Below are 15,785 nucleotides of genomic sequence, written 5' to 3' on the forward strand. Positions count from 1 at the left end.
ATGCTGCAGAACTCTGCTGCAAGTTCCAAACTTTCTTCCAGCAGAAAGTGGACGACATCCACCTGCAGCTCCGTTAGACTGGTGCCCCATGTCCACCTGATTTCACCTGAAGGACTGCAACTCCACCTCTTCTGCTCATCCCCATCAGTGCTCTCTCTCCTCATTCTCACCACTCAGTAATGACCAGGTCATGGATCTTGTGTCAAAAGCTAAATCCACCTCTAGGAAACTGGACCCCATGCCCACGGCTCTGGTAAAGGCGTGTCTGCCCACACTTGCCCTACCATAACCGACATTATTAAGACCTCTCTCACATCTGGTGTGGTGCCATCTAGTTTTAAAATGGCTGTGGTCATTCCCACCCTCAAAAAACCCAGCCTGGACCCTGACGATCCTGGAAATTACCGCCCAATCTCCAACCTATCCTTCCTCAGCAAGATCTTGGAAAAAGCGGTGGCTGCCCAACTTCAACACCACATGTCCCACCATAACCTCTATGAACCCCTCCAATCTGGCTTTCGACCCCACCACAGCACGGAGACAGCGCTCATTAAGATCATAAACGACCTCCTCATAGCTGCAGACAATGGCCTCATCAGCCTTCTCATCCTCCTAGACCTATCTGCAGCTTTTGACACAGTCTCCCATACCATCTTGCTTCACCGTCTTCATAAACACTTAGGACTGTCTGACTCCGCTTTCTCCTGGTTTCACTCCTACCTCTTCACTAGGACGCAATACATCACTATAAAGGATTTCAACTCGACCCCAGCTCCAGTCAACCACGGCGTGCCCCAAGGCTCAGTGCTTGGCCCCCTGCTGTTCACCATCTATATGCTCCCTCTCGGCCAGATCATCTGTCAGCATGGGCTCAGTTTCCACTGCTATGCTGACGACACCCAGCTCTACATTAGCGCTAAACCATCTACCAATCTCCCTCCCCTATCACTAGTTCACTGCTTGCATGACATAAAGACTTGGATGTCAAGTCAAGTCAAGTCAAGTCAAGTTTATTTATATAGCACATTTCATACACAGAGGTCATTCAATGTGCTTTACATAAACAAAACCAAACAATAATAACAAATAAAAGCATAGAAGGACAATATAGTCAAAGAATAGTTAAAAGGCAAAATTAAAAGAAAACATAAAACACATAGAATAATTAGTAAGCAAAAACAAAGACAAAAGTAGTAAAAAAAAAAGTAATAAAAGACAAAGTAGAATAATTATCAAGACAGATTCAGAATTTGTAACTTGGCACAGTTAGCAGAAAGCATCTGAGAACAGTTTGGTCTTAAGTCTAGATTTAAAACTGGCTACAGTTGGGGCCTTTTTAATGTCATCCGAAAGTTGGTTCCACAGCTGAGCCGCATAGCAGCAAAAAAGCTGCTTCACCATGTTTAGTTCTAACTGTAGGTTTTACTAGCAGGTTTTTCACCTGGGACCTGAGAGGACGAGAAGGTGTGTACTGCTGAAGCATGTCTGACAAGTATTTAGGTCCTGCTCCATTTACTGATTTATAAACAAGCAATAGTGCTTTAAAGTCAATTCTGTGACTTACTGGAAGCCAGTGCAAGGACTTAAGAATTGGAGTAATGTAGTCAGTTCTTTTTAGTTTTGTTAGAGTCCTAGCTGCTGCATTTTGTATCACCTGAAGCTGTTTAATAGTCTTTTTAGGAAGGCCTGTGAACAGTCCATTGCAGTAATCAACCCTGCTGGAGATAAATGCATGAATGAGTTTTTCTAAGTCATGTTTTGACATCAGCCTTCAGGATGGCCACCAACCTGCTCAAACTCAACAACAAGACAGAGCTCATGGTGGTGGCCCCTCCGTCTCTGTCCAAGAAAGTTGGGGACGTCTTACTGAACGTAGATGGCTTTACCATCAGGCCCTCCCAAGAAGTGCGTAACTTGGGTGTGACTCTGGACTGCAACCTCTCACTCCAAGCTCACATCAGTAACATCACCAAATCCACCTTCTTTCACCTCAAAAACATCTGCAGACTCCGGCCCTCACTGTCAGACACTGTTGCGGAGACTCTGACACATGCCTTCATCACCTCCCGTCCGGACTACTGTAACGGTGTCCTTTATGGTCTTCCCACCAAAGCACTGGACAAGCTACAGCGTGTCCAAAACTCGGCTGCCAGGATCCTCACACACACAAAGCGATGGCAACACATTACCCCCACACTCAAGCAGCTTCACTGGCTCCCGGTGAAGTCACGCATCACCTACAAAATATTACTCCTTACATACAAATCCCTCAATGCTCTTGCTCCCCAGTACCTCTCCAATCTCATCCAGCATCACTCCCAGCCAAGGTCCCTGAGGTCCTCTGGCAAGGACCAGCTTGTCATCCCCCGTTCCAGGCTACGGACTTTTGGTGACAGAGCCTTCTGTGTTGCTGCCCCCACCCTTTGGAACAGTCTACCTCTCCATATCCGCCAAGCCCCCACACTGGTTCAAAAAGCACCTAAAATCACATTTATTCACTGAGGCCTATGGTCTGCCCCCCAACCCCACTTCTACCCCCTCCTCTCTTCTCCCCTCTATTCCCCTGCCCTATCTCCTTTTGTAAAGCGACCTTGGGTTACTTGAAAGGCGCTATATAAAACAAAGTTATTATTATTATTTATTAATAGAACCTTAAAATGTTAGATGTACTAAATCATGTTTTATTTTAATGTATTAATTTTATTTGTGTGGGGACCGTGTACAATTTTTAACATAAATGTTGCTATTTGATGCATTGTACCAGAGTTAGCCTTAATGAAACATTTAAGAAATATACCAGAGGAATTGGGTTTTACACCTCAATGGAAAGATTCAGCAACATCCAATAACAATGCACATTCATTCATAGCTTACACATACATACACTCATATCTTACACACACACTCAAATCTTACACATTCATTCATATCTTACACATCTATTCATATCCAGGATCTTTTATCCATAATTCTTAATGTCTTCAATATTGTGTTGGATTAGAGCAAGCAAGACATGCAGCATATCAGGAAGTTGTAAGTGAGCCTGTCTGTTTTGCTTTTGTGGTGCATTGCAGCATATTGTAGCAACATGTTTGTGATTGTCAGGCAGCCCATGCTGTTGTAAGTGTTAGCAACACCAGCCCATAAGCTGTGGAGACGTGTGGGCCGGCGTGCAGAAACGAAAATGTCAACATCCTCTGCGAGCAGCATGGGGTGTGATGAGAAACCTCCCCAACAAAAGAAGACAAGCCCAAGTGGAGAAGAAGTCAAAAGCGGGCGGTATTTACCGACCATCTGCCCAGGCCCCACCGCACAGCCCCTCTGATCTTACATCAGACAGCTGACAGGACGCAACCACGCCTTTCATCCACCGCCCTGCCTCCAGCAGCGGTCCGGCCCGTGGGGATCGCGCTCCATACGCTTCACCTCCCTCTAACCCACCCTCACTCTGTGCGTAAATGTGTGTGTCTGTATGTTTGTGGGTGTGTGTGGTGTCTGTGGTGTGTGTGGTGTCTGTGTGCATGGTGTCTGTGTGTGTGTGTGGCGTCTGTGTGTATGGTGTCTGTGTGTGTGTGTGGTGTCTGTGTGTATGGTGTCTGTGTGTGTGTGTGTGTGTGTATGGTGTCTGTGTGTGTGTGTGTGTGTGTATGGTGTCATGGTGTCTGTGTGTGTGTGTGTGTTGTGGTGTGGTGTGTGTGTGTAAATACACTGTCACATGGACAGCTGAAAGCAACTGACAAAAAGTTCTGACCTAGCCCCCCCGTCAGATAGCATCAGAATGTGGTTGAGATCTGATCCTGGATCTGACCGGATGGGTCTTTTTAGTCCCAATCTCCTTCCTCCCTCTCTTCTCTTCCTCTCGTTGCCTTAGCCCCTTTGAGGCACTGTCTGCTATAGGGGATATCTGTGTGTGTGAGCTAGCTGCTGCTATCTCAGACGGTGTTCTGGTCAAAGGGAGACTAGACTGACTGTATGCAGACGGAGACATGTCCTATATCAAGGCTAGCTATGGCCCAGATACCTTCTGTATTGGATGATTTTTATTATGAAACATAAGTGTCCAGTGAGGCATGGACCGTGGAATGAGTCCAGTGAGTCCAGGACCGTGGAATGCATTTAAGATTTTTCAGGCCAATCAGCCCACCAATTTCACTGATGCCTGTGGTCAGGATTGAGCAGGACCCGTAACCTACCGGTTCTACAGTCTACTGTATGCATTCAGTGTTCTCTGCAATATACAAAAGACAAAGGGCACTAAAGGGAACAATCTGAGCAAGATTGGGCCCAGTTATGGCCCAGAGCCTCTTCAGAGGTAGCTGCCATCTTGGATAGCTTCCTGAGGGTCTAGAGTGTGTGGTGTGCAAAAGCAGAATTAGAGTAGTTCCGTTCGCGTTGCGTCTGCTGCAGCAATTAGTACCTTTCCCACTGTAATCAATGGAACTAGCTACACCAGACGTGATAGGGGATGATGATATGTTCGAAAAAAAAGTCTTCTAAAATAATGTTTATGCTCCGCGAATGGAGTGCTTCAGTTGGTGTAGGCCAGGTGTTAGTCTCAAGAAAGAGTCAAATGGATGAAGTGGACAGGCTGTAAAGGCAGAGGAGTCTTAAAAGGAAAGGTTTTCTGCCACTACTGGTTCAGACCCCTGAGTCAGTTTCTGTGTGTGAAACATGAGCATCCACTGCCAGCCACATGAAAGGCCAGACAGCAGAGGACAGAGAGCAGAGAGAGGAGCCTTCTGGGTTGGTGGAGGGTGCGTAGGCTGTTACGTGGTGTGGCGCTGTCTGTGAAACATGACTCTCCGGTGACAGTCAAAGAGAGGGATGGACAGTGTGTGTGGCACCAAAGGGAACGTTTCTCTGCCAGATGTGGCCCAGAAGCAGGCCGGAGTTGTCTAGCGTCTGCTGCGGCGACTTTGTGTCTGTGAAACGCGAGTCAACGGGAGGGGTGGACAGTATACGGGAGGAGACGAGCCGAGCGCACTAAAGGGAACGTTCCCAGCGGGTGCATAAAATTACACTCTTAAATCAATACATCTCAAGGTCCGCCGCTCCAAAAGCGTCCAGGGCTGACCTATGTTAAATCTGGAGCGCAGCTTCCATCTCGCCCAGGCACACAAGACGCCTTACCTTGACCTTGCATAAGGAAGCGTCCATAATGACTGTCCCCACTGCCGCAGAGCCATGCCGCAGAGCCCTCTACCCACCCCCGGTTTAACACCACATAAACCACCGTTCACTCTCTCTTTCTCTCTTGTCCCTCTTTCTCTCTAGCCAGGAGTTTTTTAACACAACATAAAACACCAAACCACCGTTCACTTTCTCCTTCTCTCTTCCCTCTCTCTTTCTCAAGTCAGAGCAGTGTTTAACACAACATAAAACACCCCTCTATCATTCTTTCTTTCTTTCCTTTTTCTCTCTTCTCTCTTCTTTCTTCTCTTTCTCTCTATCTCTCTCTCTAGCCAGAGCAGTGCGGTCATGCTTGTAGGCATTTGCACTCTCCTGCCACTTCATCGCAAGTTTCTTTATTTAAGAAAAAAAAGTGACGTTTTTTTCCCCTTTGTCTGCTTGTTTGTTATCTGTTTGTTATTCAGCACGGAGAGTCTGGGCCGGGCTCTTAAAATGAAAATGAGTTTTATGTAAGGAGTAATAACCTAAATGGATTTCCTTGGCACCAGGAAGCCCTGTGGCTATTTATCTTCTTCTGACTAATTATTCATTACAGTGGAGTGAGGAGAAACATGGAAAACATACAGTCAGATAACAGCACCAAATAGCTCTCCAAAATTACTTTCTGCTTTTTGGTGCTTGGGAGATTTCACACTTTTGCGAGCGCTGCAGACATATGGCTTCCATTTGGGGGAGAAAATACTTGTCATACAAAAGGCCGATGCCAAACTTTTTTCCCTTCTCTCTCGTTCTGTACTTGGAAATGGCAGCTGTGCTATGAGCCGATGAATAGGCACATCAAAGCACATTCATAATCATCTCTAAGTGCTGTTCATACAGGCACTGTAGTGGGGATACTCTCCGTTTTGGGAACCGTAGATGGTGAACAAAACAGCATGATAATATGAATGAACATGAATGAATGTGATTGTGATTACACAAAAAAAGTACCTTCGTGCTGCTGCTGGCTTGTCTTCAGCTCCTCGTCATCTTCCAGCCAGTAGATGGCGCTCTTTGTGCCCGTTCTCCCTCAAATGGTGACCATTTTCACTGTACCCACACACACACACACACAGAGACACAGACACACACACACACACACACACACACACACACACACGCACTCCCACTCACAATTAACCTTGAACTCCACAAGCCTTTTGCTGGCGCTGCCGCCCTCGCTCTCTCATCCAAGTCACACCCCCGCGTGTCCCCTTGGTAACCCCCCTTCACCGCGCGGGCGGGCGGGCGGGCGGGCATGCCCCGACATGCCAAATCAGCCGGCGCTGCCGCAGCAGCCGGAGCGTGTTGTCAGGGCGACGGCCTGGCCGGCCGCTGGGCCCCGGCTCCGATAAGTAGATGCAGCAGAAATCTCTGCTCTGAAGAGGCGGCTGGCCGAGCTCCTGGAGGGGAGGACAGGGATTTCACACTGTATAACACACCGCGGTTACACAGCTCAGCGAACTGGGACGGATCAGGCCCATGCATGGCCCAGATCTGGCGCGCATCCCACTCATCCAGTCCAGATTCGGCTGCTTATTTCAGGGAAGCACTGTGAAGTCCCTGCTAAGAGCCACATTATGAGTCACAGGGAAATCCATTTCTACAGGACCGTCGGCAGTGCAGATACTGTCAAATGTGCTCATAATGATGTCAATTCTTAGCCTATGCTGGATTGTCACCAGAACAGACTTACAGTGAAATTGACAAAAGACTACAATGAAATTGACATTTATATTTCGTATTTACATTTCTATTTTGTTTGTATTTATTCGCAGAAATGACTGCTAAATAGGTCTAATTAATAAGATAAACGGATCGCCCACCCTGCGTTTCCACGGCAATGAGAGTAAGTGGTTGTGAGTCTCCGTCTCCTGAGGGCCCTCTTCATCATTACACAAACCTCAGCGTAATGAGAAAATATCAGTTAGCATCGCACAGACTAGCTCTGACCTTGCCTCTATTCAAGAATAGCAAACAGCAAACGCACCCATGCAAGCCCCTGGCCGAGACAGTCATGTGTGTGGAGGAGCTGCCATCCAGTGATCATATGAGGTACTGCAGAACGTCAGGTGAAGGGGAGCCATTGTTTTTGAGATGCCCTGATCCCAGGGTTGCATCCAAAGAACATAGCTGGCACTGAGCAGGGATGGATCATCATTCATCATTCAAGTCATCATTCAAGGGGTTGTTTTTCAAGGGGTACATTTACCTGCAGGGGACCATGCCCCCAGACCCCCCTAGTTTAGGATATGCGTAGGAGGGTGGGCTTTTCACGTCTGTACCCAGGGGCCCAGTGGCTCATAATATGTCAATGACACTGAGGTCAGTTAAGATGGCTTTCTCTGTGTGAGAAGAGTTTAAGGGAGCAGTCTAGACCCAGATTGTCATTATCTAACCATACCCTCAAACAGACACACATTATCTGTGAGGGGTAACATTTGTGTCTTGTTTTGAAAGATGGATTGAATATTTCATATGTTATTTGTTGTCCACATGGTCACTGACAGTAATTGTACATGCATCTGCATTGTACAATGCATTTCTTTCTCTCTTATTTTCACAGCACAGACACATCAAGATTTCTTATAATGTTCCAAATGAGATAGAAAAGATTTGAATCGTCCTACTTCTACTGAAAAGAAAATATATTACAAGGAGTAACATGCAAATTACATGTGTTATATTAGTTCAGGAATTGAATTACATGCTGACTTTCTCCTAGTATTCAAAGAATAGGTTATGGGTTGTTGGATTGGTTTGAAAAACTCCAATTTGACTACAGTCTATAGCCTTGCCATCACAATGGCCCTGAGGTATACTCGACAAGGGAAGGGCAAGGCCTAGTGCCATTGCATAACTCATTCAGAACTTAATCCACCCAAGTTTAATGGCAGGTTATAGCAAAGCCTTTAGAACATCTCTGGTTATAGTGAGCCCTATGGCATGGAGGCTCCCTCTTCCTTTCTCCACTAGGTGGTGCTCTAAAGATCATCCAAATGAGGTCTACAGTACAAAGGGTTGATGATAGCCTGACGAGCCATTACACCTCAATCCTGCAGATGGTGGTGGTAATGCACTCCGTTTGCAAACTGCCAAAAAAATTCACTGACGAAGAAGAAGGACAAGCCAGCGAACCCTTCTTTTTCGGTGAGCTTTTTTTGGGGGGCAGTTTGCAAACAGAGTGCATTACCACTATCTGCTGGACTGAGATGTAATGGCAAGTGTACCCTGTAGCCTCGTTCTGGCCGCCGAGTGAATAGGGCGAATTGGCAGTGCTCAAACCGAGGGGTGGGATAAACGGTTGTCTTTCAAATTTCCTCTGCACACAATATGATAGCACTACAACTCTTGAGTCCGATGCATTTTCCCACCAGAGGAGCTAGTTGGCTAGTTGAACAAACTTTTGCCAATTTAAAAAAAAAACTTAACTCTAGACACGATTCAAAGACCGCTGTTTGCCAGCAGCAGCATCCATCTTCTTTGTTTTCAAGTAGCAGGAAATTCACGTGGAACCGTCGCCGACTCTATACACGATGTGATTGGCCTGATAGAAGTTTCATTTTTCTAACTCGCAAGCCAAGCCGGAGAGTTGCTAGACTACCCTAACTGCAAATTATATTTGCTGCCGCTAGGGTGCATCTAGATTTCAAGGCTAGTTCCTTCAATGAGTTAAGTTGAACAGCACATTATGTGCTCAGATGTTACACCTCAGCTGTATTTCACCAAATATGTGTGTTTATTATACATGTTTTGTTGAACAGTCTAAAGTCAGTCTTGTATCAACTAAAAATCATTTTCCTTTGCAGATCGGCACAGTCCCCATTTCACAGTGAGCGCTTCACTAGTCTAGAGACAGCAAACAGAGGCATTGATGAATGCCAAGCAGTGTAGCATCACACACTAATGACACACTGAGAAGAAATAGTGTCAACAAGACAATCCTGATGATGAGATAAATAGGTAATTTTTACCCTTTCAGAATAAATCAGTCTCTTCACCGTCCTATACTGTAATAAAGCCCAACATACTTTTAAAAACCAGGTTTGAGAGAGGATGATACAGCATGGGCCAGGTCTTCTGACTGCTGCTGTGTTGTTGCCTCAGGACTCATGCATGCCAGTGGGTGTTCCCGATGGTCGGGGGTGAGTAGCCTACTATGCAAATGCCTTGAAGTAGGCGTATAACCGTAATTTGATTGTCTGTGCCTTCAGTTGCTCTCGGTCGGTGCAGCAAAAGTTGAACGGGGCAAAGGGAGCAATGCAATGCAACAGACCCACAATTCAGTTGGGCAACGATGGCGTAAGCCCATGTAATGTGGGCGGGATGCGTTTCCAGCACTGCACCGCACGCAGTTGTGTGTGGGAGCCGTAACGAGAAAACCAGCAATGCAACTTCAAGAACGGCGGCTTGACAGATCTCGCGGGAATCGTGAAACATTACTATGTCAGTAGATACAGCTCTTGACTGGGGGTGTAGCCTGGGCTGTCCGCTGGCGTTTTGCTCATCGGTTTTCGACCCATGGGCAGAAAGTTAAAGGCTTTTCAACAGTGACCCTGCACAAATAACATTAGGCTATTTTAGATGCGGACAACCGCTGTTATGGTTAACACCTGTCACCGTTTTTGTTTTTGATTTTGTTTATTAAAAGATATTTTGAGCCTAAAGTGGCCCCTGTGCTTCCGGCGTCCATGGCTCTTTGGAGATAGTTTCTGCCTGTTGTTAATCCTTCACCTGCCAAAACAAAACCTCAAATCAGAAAATGTTTGGACATTGTGTAAAATGTGAATAAAAACAGAATCTGCAAATCTCTTAAACTCATGTTTAGTTGCAAAAAGGACAGATCAAATGTTGAAAATGTGTAAATGTGTGCACAAATGATAAAAAAAAAATGTAATTTTATTGGTTCTTAACATGAAATTGTTATTAAGTGGGGAGTTCAATCATTTACAGGACATAATATTATTAAAACATTCAGGGAATCCAGAGAACCTTTGCAAACAAGGGAAAGAGCTGAAAAACAATATTTGATGGCTGTGGTCTTTTGGAACTCAGATGGCACTGCATCAAAACCAAACCTGTTTCTAGACCTGTTGTATGGGCTGAGGAAAACCTTTGATAACCATTGTCTATGTCAGTGATTCTTAAACTAGGGGTCGCCAATTATTTTCTGTATTCAGTCTGAAATTATTATTAGGTGAAACAAAGGGAAATAATATTGGCCTTTTCTGCCTTTTTCTTATTTACACGCAGTTAAAAGAAGAGAGAGAAATGTTTTCGTCTTTCAACGAGATCTGGTTCAGCCTATGGGCTACTGGTCCGCTGATAGAAACAATCTGCTCCCACTATGCAAACTCAACTTGTTCCCGATATTTTAAGTAAAACAAAACAAAAGACATAGGTAGCCTACAAGCCAAAATGGACAGGTGGCTGCTTAAAAAATTGAACAAAAGCTCGGAAGTGCCATCTACCAGTGCGTCTACTCCTCCGTGATCCTCAGATGGGACAAGTCTACAGGCCGGTGAGAATAAAAAAGAACAAAAGGCGCGTCGGCTTTATCAGAAAGAATTTTTGAAATATGCATTCACTTGCCAAGTTAAAGATAACCTCGACCACCCACAATGTGTGATTTGCGGCGATGTTCTGGCGAATGAGAGCTTAAAACCTGTCAAAATGAAACGACATCTCTAAATACAGATGTCGGCTCAGCACCGTGGAGGAAAATCTCCGTGTCGCCGTATGCAGCATTCCTCCTAGAATTAACTTGCTATGTTCACGGAAGCATGCCCACCCTTCCCATTGAAATTGTTAAAGATAGTAAACCAGAAAAGGGAAATAAAAAAAATACTGTTATTGTTATCGCCATAAATATAATTAATGTAACGTTGTAGGCCTAATGCTGGTATGTGTGTGTGCGTGCTTGTGTGTGTGCGCGCTACGCACATAGCGCTCTGATCTGATATGGCGGCAGCCTACACTTGTTTAATCGTGATTGTTTGGTTTTCTCGGTTCTTGTTCATATGGAGTAAATAAAACAAATGACTTTCTAGTTTTTGCTTGATTTAGTTGTTAACGTTTGAGGGGGGTATTTGAGTAAGGACTTAGAATGGGTTTGGGGAAAGTGGGGTCGCCAGACCTCGCCATACTTTTTTGTGGGGTCGCCAGACAAAAAGTTTAAGAACCACTGGTCTATGTGCACAGTTTGATACTCAAATTCAAAACTGCAGCCAAAATTGTAACAGCCAAAATTGTATTGAGACATGATGCAGAAAATACCACCGTCATATCTGGGCCTGAGCTTGTTTAAAATGGACAGAGGTAACATGAGGACAGAGGTAACAGGTAGCGTTAGACCAATCAAAATTTGCCATTCTTTTTGGAAATCATGGACTCATCTGGGCTAAAGAGGAGAGGGCCTATCCAAGTATCCAACTTTTTTCAGTGCTCAGTTCGAAACCCAACATCTATGATGATGTGGAGGAGCATTATTGCCTACAGCATGAGCATCTTGCATATTTGGCAAAGCACAATCAATTCTGAATGATTTATACAGGTTTTGATCAACATACTGCCATCCAGGCAATGTCTTTTCCAGGGAAGACTAAATGGCTAAAATGGGCTGTCTGCAGTCCGGAACTGTCAAATTAGGTGCATCATGGAATGAAAAACATGATTAAGAATAACCTGTACTGTTAAGTAACTGAAATCCTATATTAGGCAGGAATGGGACAACATTTCATTCTCAAAACTATAGCAACTGGTCTCCATTTACAGGACATTTACAGTGGTAAACATACCCCTGTCCCAACTTATTTTGAAACATGTTGCTGGCAACAAATTAAAAATGAACATATATTTTCCATGAAATAGTCCAAATTTTCATTTTCAATATTTGATATGTTGTCTGTCCTTTTATTTTTTTATTTGCAATTTTTCTGATTTGGGGTTGTACAACAGCAGAGTAAAATATACATATACTGATACTCTAGAGGGAGCTCTACAGTCGCCAAAAATGCCTTAACCTGCATAGTGTACCTTAGTGTAACTAAAGTGTGGATTTCAGAGAAATCATTGTCAGTGAGCAGTTTGAAAGGCAAATTCCTGAAGTGGTGAGAGGTTGTTTTGAAGGCCCAATTCCACTGTGCCAAGTTACATCCCAGTGATGTATGATCTGCACTACCAATAACAGTAAGTGCCAGTATCTTTAGCACAGGGCCCATCGAGCACACAACGACTCTTCAGTCCAACATTATTACAGTGGCTTAGTGGAGTTAGTGATGCATCATACAGGAGTGAACCAAGGGGCTCATTCAAACTCCTCTAAGCTGGACTACAAAGGGAAGCCTTGGTGAACTATTAAAAATAAATATACACTTGTGTGATGTATCATACAGGAGAACTGTATCATACAGGAGTGAGCCAAGGGGGTCATTCAGACTCCTCAAACTACCATCCTCAAAGCTGAGCTACAAACTATCAAATAAATATACACTCACTCATGAGGGACAGACACACACACACACGTTACTTTTTTATTTAATGGGTTTCAACTCATTCAATTGTCTTCAATTTGTCTTAAATCGTAAATCTAATCTTAGATTTACAATTTAAGACAAATTGAATTAATTAATTTAAGACAAATTTAATTAATTAAGGTTAATTTTATTAATCCATTGGCAGATAAATTGTTTTTGATGTCTTAATTTAAGAAGATTGACATATTTTAATAGACTGGATTTTTGCAGGGATGTGCCTGTATTTTATAGAAAATAGTGAGTGTTTTTTCTCTCTTTTTCAAAGGTAATTATGCACTATTAAAAACAATTTCTACAACTAGATCCCATTACACCAACAGCTTTAAGAGAGGTGTGTTGTTTGTCATGGTTCATATAAGCAGATGTGTTATTAGTTATTATTAAGTAACCATTATTACTGTGCACCTTCATTTTTATGCCAACTTCATCCTGCAACATTTTTGCTCATTAACTCGGCTAGCCTTTCCACATAGAGCAGACAGCTCCCAGACTCACAGCTCTCCCCTGAAGAGAAGTCAGACAGCACTGCAGCTGACAGATAAGCCCAGGGAATGACACAGGAATCAATTCGGCATAAACTACCGAGGTGCAGAGGACATTCTGCGCGGTAGAATTCTATTTTCAGTGCTGTGACAGTATTGACATAGTGATCGGACTAGACTTACGCTTGCTGAACTAACAGTGAATTCAATTTTTCTGACCTCTGACACAGTGTAAGTAAGGGGCGGAGAGGGCAGCTGATTGGATGATGAGGAGGAGGTTGGTGGTGATGATGGAAAGTGATGGGAGATGGTAGTCCTGTGCAAAAAAATAAATCTACTAATCAGTCCATTCGAGTGAAGGTATAACATTTCAGAATGGTGAAATTCCTAGAGCTATAGGTAGGGGATTTCCCACAACGCCCAATCAACAACCAAGCCTGTTAAGTATTAAAGGAGCATTTCACCGCTGGGAAGATGAATGTGTATTTAAATTGGGTCATTTATGTAGTAGAAATGTGGAGTCATCATTGAAGTCAGTGCCTTCTTGACCGAGAAAGTCAAAAATGTATTTTTGGCTCATGTGCATGAAAGCCAACAACTCCCAGAATTCCCTGCCCTACCAAGTCACTCCTCCGGGACGTAGCCTAGGCCTAGACTACAAGCACACAGAGGGACTCATTAATGTAACATTTTGGCATTAATAAGGATTCTAAAATTAAAATGATCATTGTTTTATGTAGGCTATTGGGTTAGTGGTGCTAGGCCTAGGCTATTTTGTTAGTTGTGCCCACTCCCAGCTCAGGGAGAAAGGGATCCCCTGGCCACACCACCTCCTTCCCCTTCTCATCTTCTGTATGTGAGACCTTCTCAGCAATAAGCACAGGCGCCTGCAAAGTCGGCTATATACTATATAGGGTGTCCACTCCCCACTCAGTGACATATGATTGACTTGATGAGTGATAGAAAACTGATTAGCGCAAAAGAAAGCTAAAAAAAATACTTTTTTGCGAGTGCTCATGCCGCAATCATCGGCTGCCCATAGCCTACTGCCCATATGAAAAACCACCCCTGATTTAGGATGTTGTCAAATATTGAAGTTGTAGGACCTTTACATAGGTTAAACTATGTATGTTTCATTCATCCGGACCATGGAGGAATTAAACATTATGTCATCAACCTTTTTCCCCAATTTGACAGGCAGGTCTTGCTGCAGGCTTCCTGCTCCTCAATCATCCTCAACTGTTTCTCGCTGTATTGCGCCTCGTACAGGTTCACGAGCATCAGATTCGCACACCAGATCTTCAAAATCCCCTTTTGTCATATCAGTTTTAAAACTACCATCCGCCATCGTTGTGACTTATCAGCTTTCTCCGCAGAGCAAGAGCCTAGCCTGTGATCTTAGCTTAAAAGAAAGATGGCGGATATTGCTTTTAGTTTCTGCAAGTGAAGTCCCACCCACTGATCTGTAATAGGTCTGTAGCGTGAGTGAGTCCCACCCCCTGGAAAAATTAAAAATAGTCTTTGCAGTCTCACCCCCTCTACAAAGATATGGGACTTCCTGCTTAGAATGACACAAAATGACGTTTTTACATCATTCTAAGCAGGAACTACAACACTGAAATCCATATTTTTCCCGTCTCAGGGGGAAATGAGGGAATGATGCACGACCATTTCAAAATATGACTGGGTTTCTAACAATACAAAGCTTGATGCAAATGGATGAAGTGTCCCCTTAAAAACTAAATTACCAAAAAAGCAACCTTTGTGGGCAAAACAAAATCTTGCCAACAGAAGAACAGCCTTCGAGAGCATTTCACTAGGGTTTTCAAGCAAGCATCTTAAAGACAGTTCTAGAAGTGGAACCCAGGAACCTTGGATCAACATGGAACTGGTGGACCAAGTGTGTTATGGGAACAAGCATGAGGGACATCATTGTCAAGTTGAAGTTATGGACAGCTACAAATGCCTGGATGTTCACCTTGACCATATTTTTTCATTTTTGGGATTTTATGATATGGATTTCTGCTGAATGGTGAATTTAGTGCTGATAACAAAAAAATACATAGTAAAACAATGAATGTATCTTACCAACCATAGCATCAAATGAGAAAGTCCTGCACAGTGGGTCTAGGGGTCCACAGCTTGAGTAACTGAAGATGTCAGAGAAGAGAAATTTGATCACAACTTTCAGGCTCACAGGAGATCTCATCTTATCTAAATAACTGTATATAAACCTTATTTGGTCATTCTTTTTTCACATAAAATGCAAGCAATGAGAGGATGATAGGGGTAATTCTACGGAAAATTGACTTTTTGTCACATCCATAACGCCAGTGAAATGCCTTGCCATTTGTATGATGTGAATGATAACATTATTTTTTGTGCATTTTTTCTCATGTACATTCTTCAGCCAAAAATAGCAAATGCTAAAATTTCATGTAATCATTCACATCATACCATACCATCACATTTTATTGGCGTTATGGATGTTACAAAAAACGTAATTTTCCATGGAATTGCCCAAGGAAGCACAATGGGCGTTCACACATCTTCAGTATACAAACGAACATGTACCGTCCGTGCCATTAAACTAGGCACC

This window comes from Alosa alosa, chromosome 9 (genome assembly GCF_017589495.1).
Source record: "Alosa alosa isolate M-15738 ecotype Scorff River chromosome 9, AALO_Geno_1.1, whole genome shotgun sequence".
NCBI classification, from domain to species: domain Eukaryota; kingdom Metazoa; phylum Chordata; class Actinopteri; order Clupeiformes; family Clupeidae; genus Alosa; species Alosa alosa.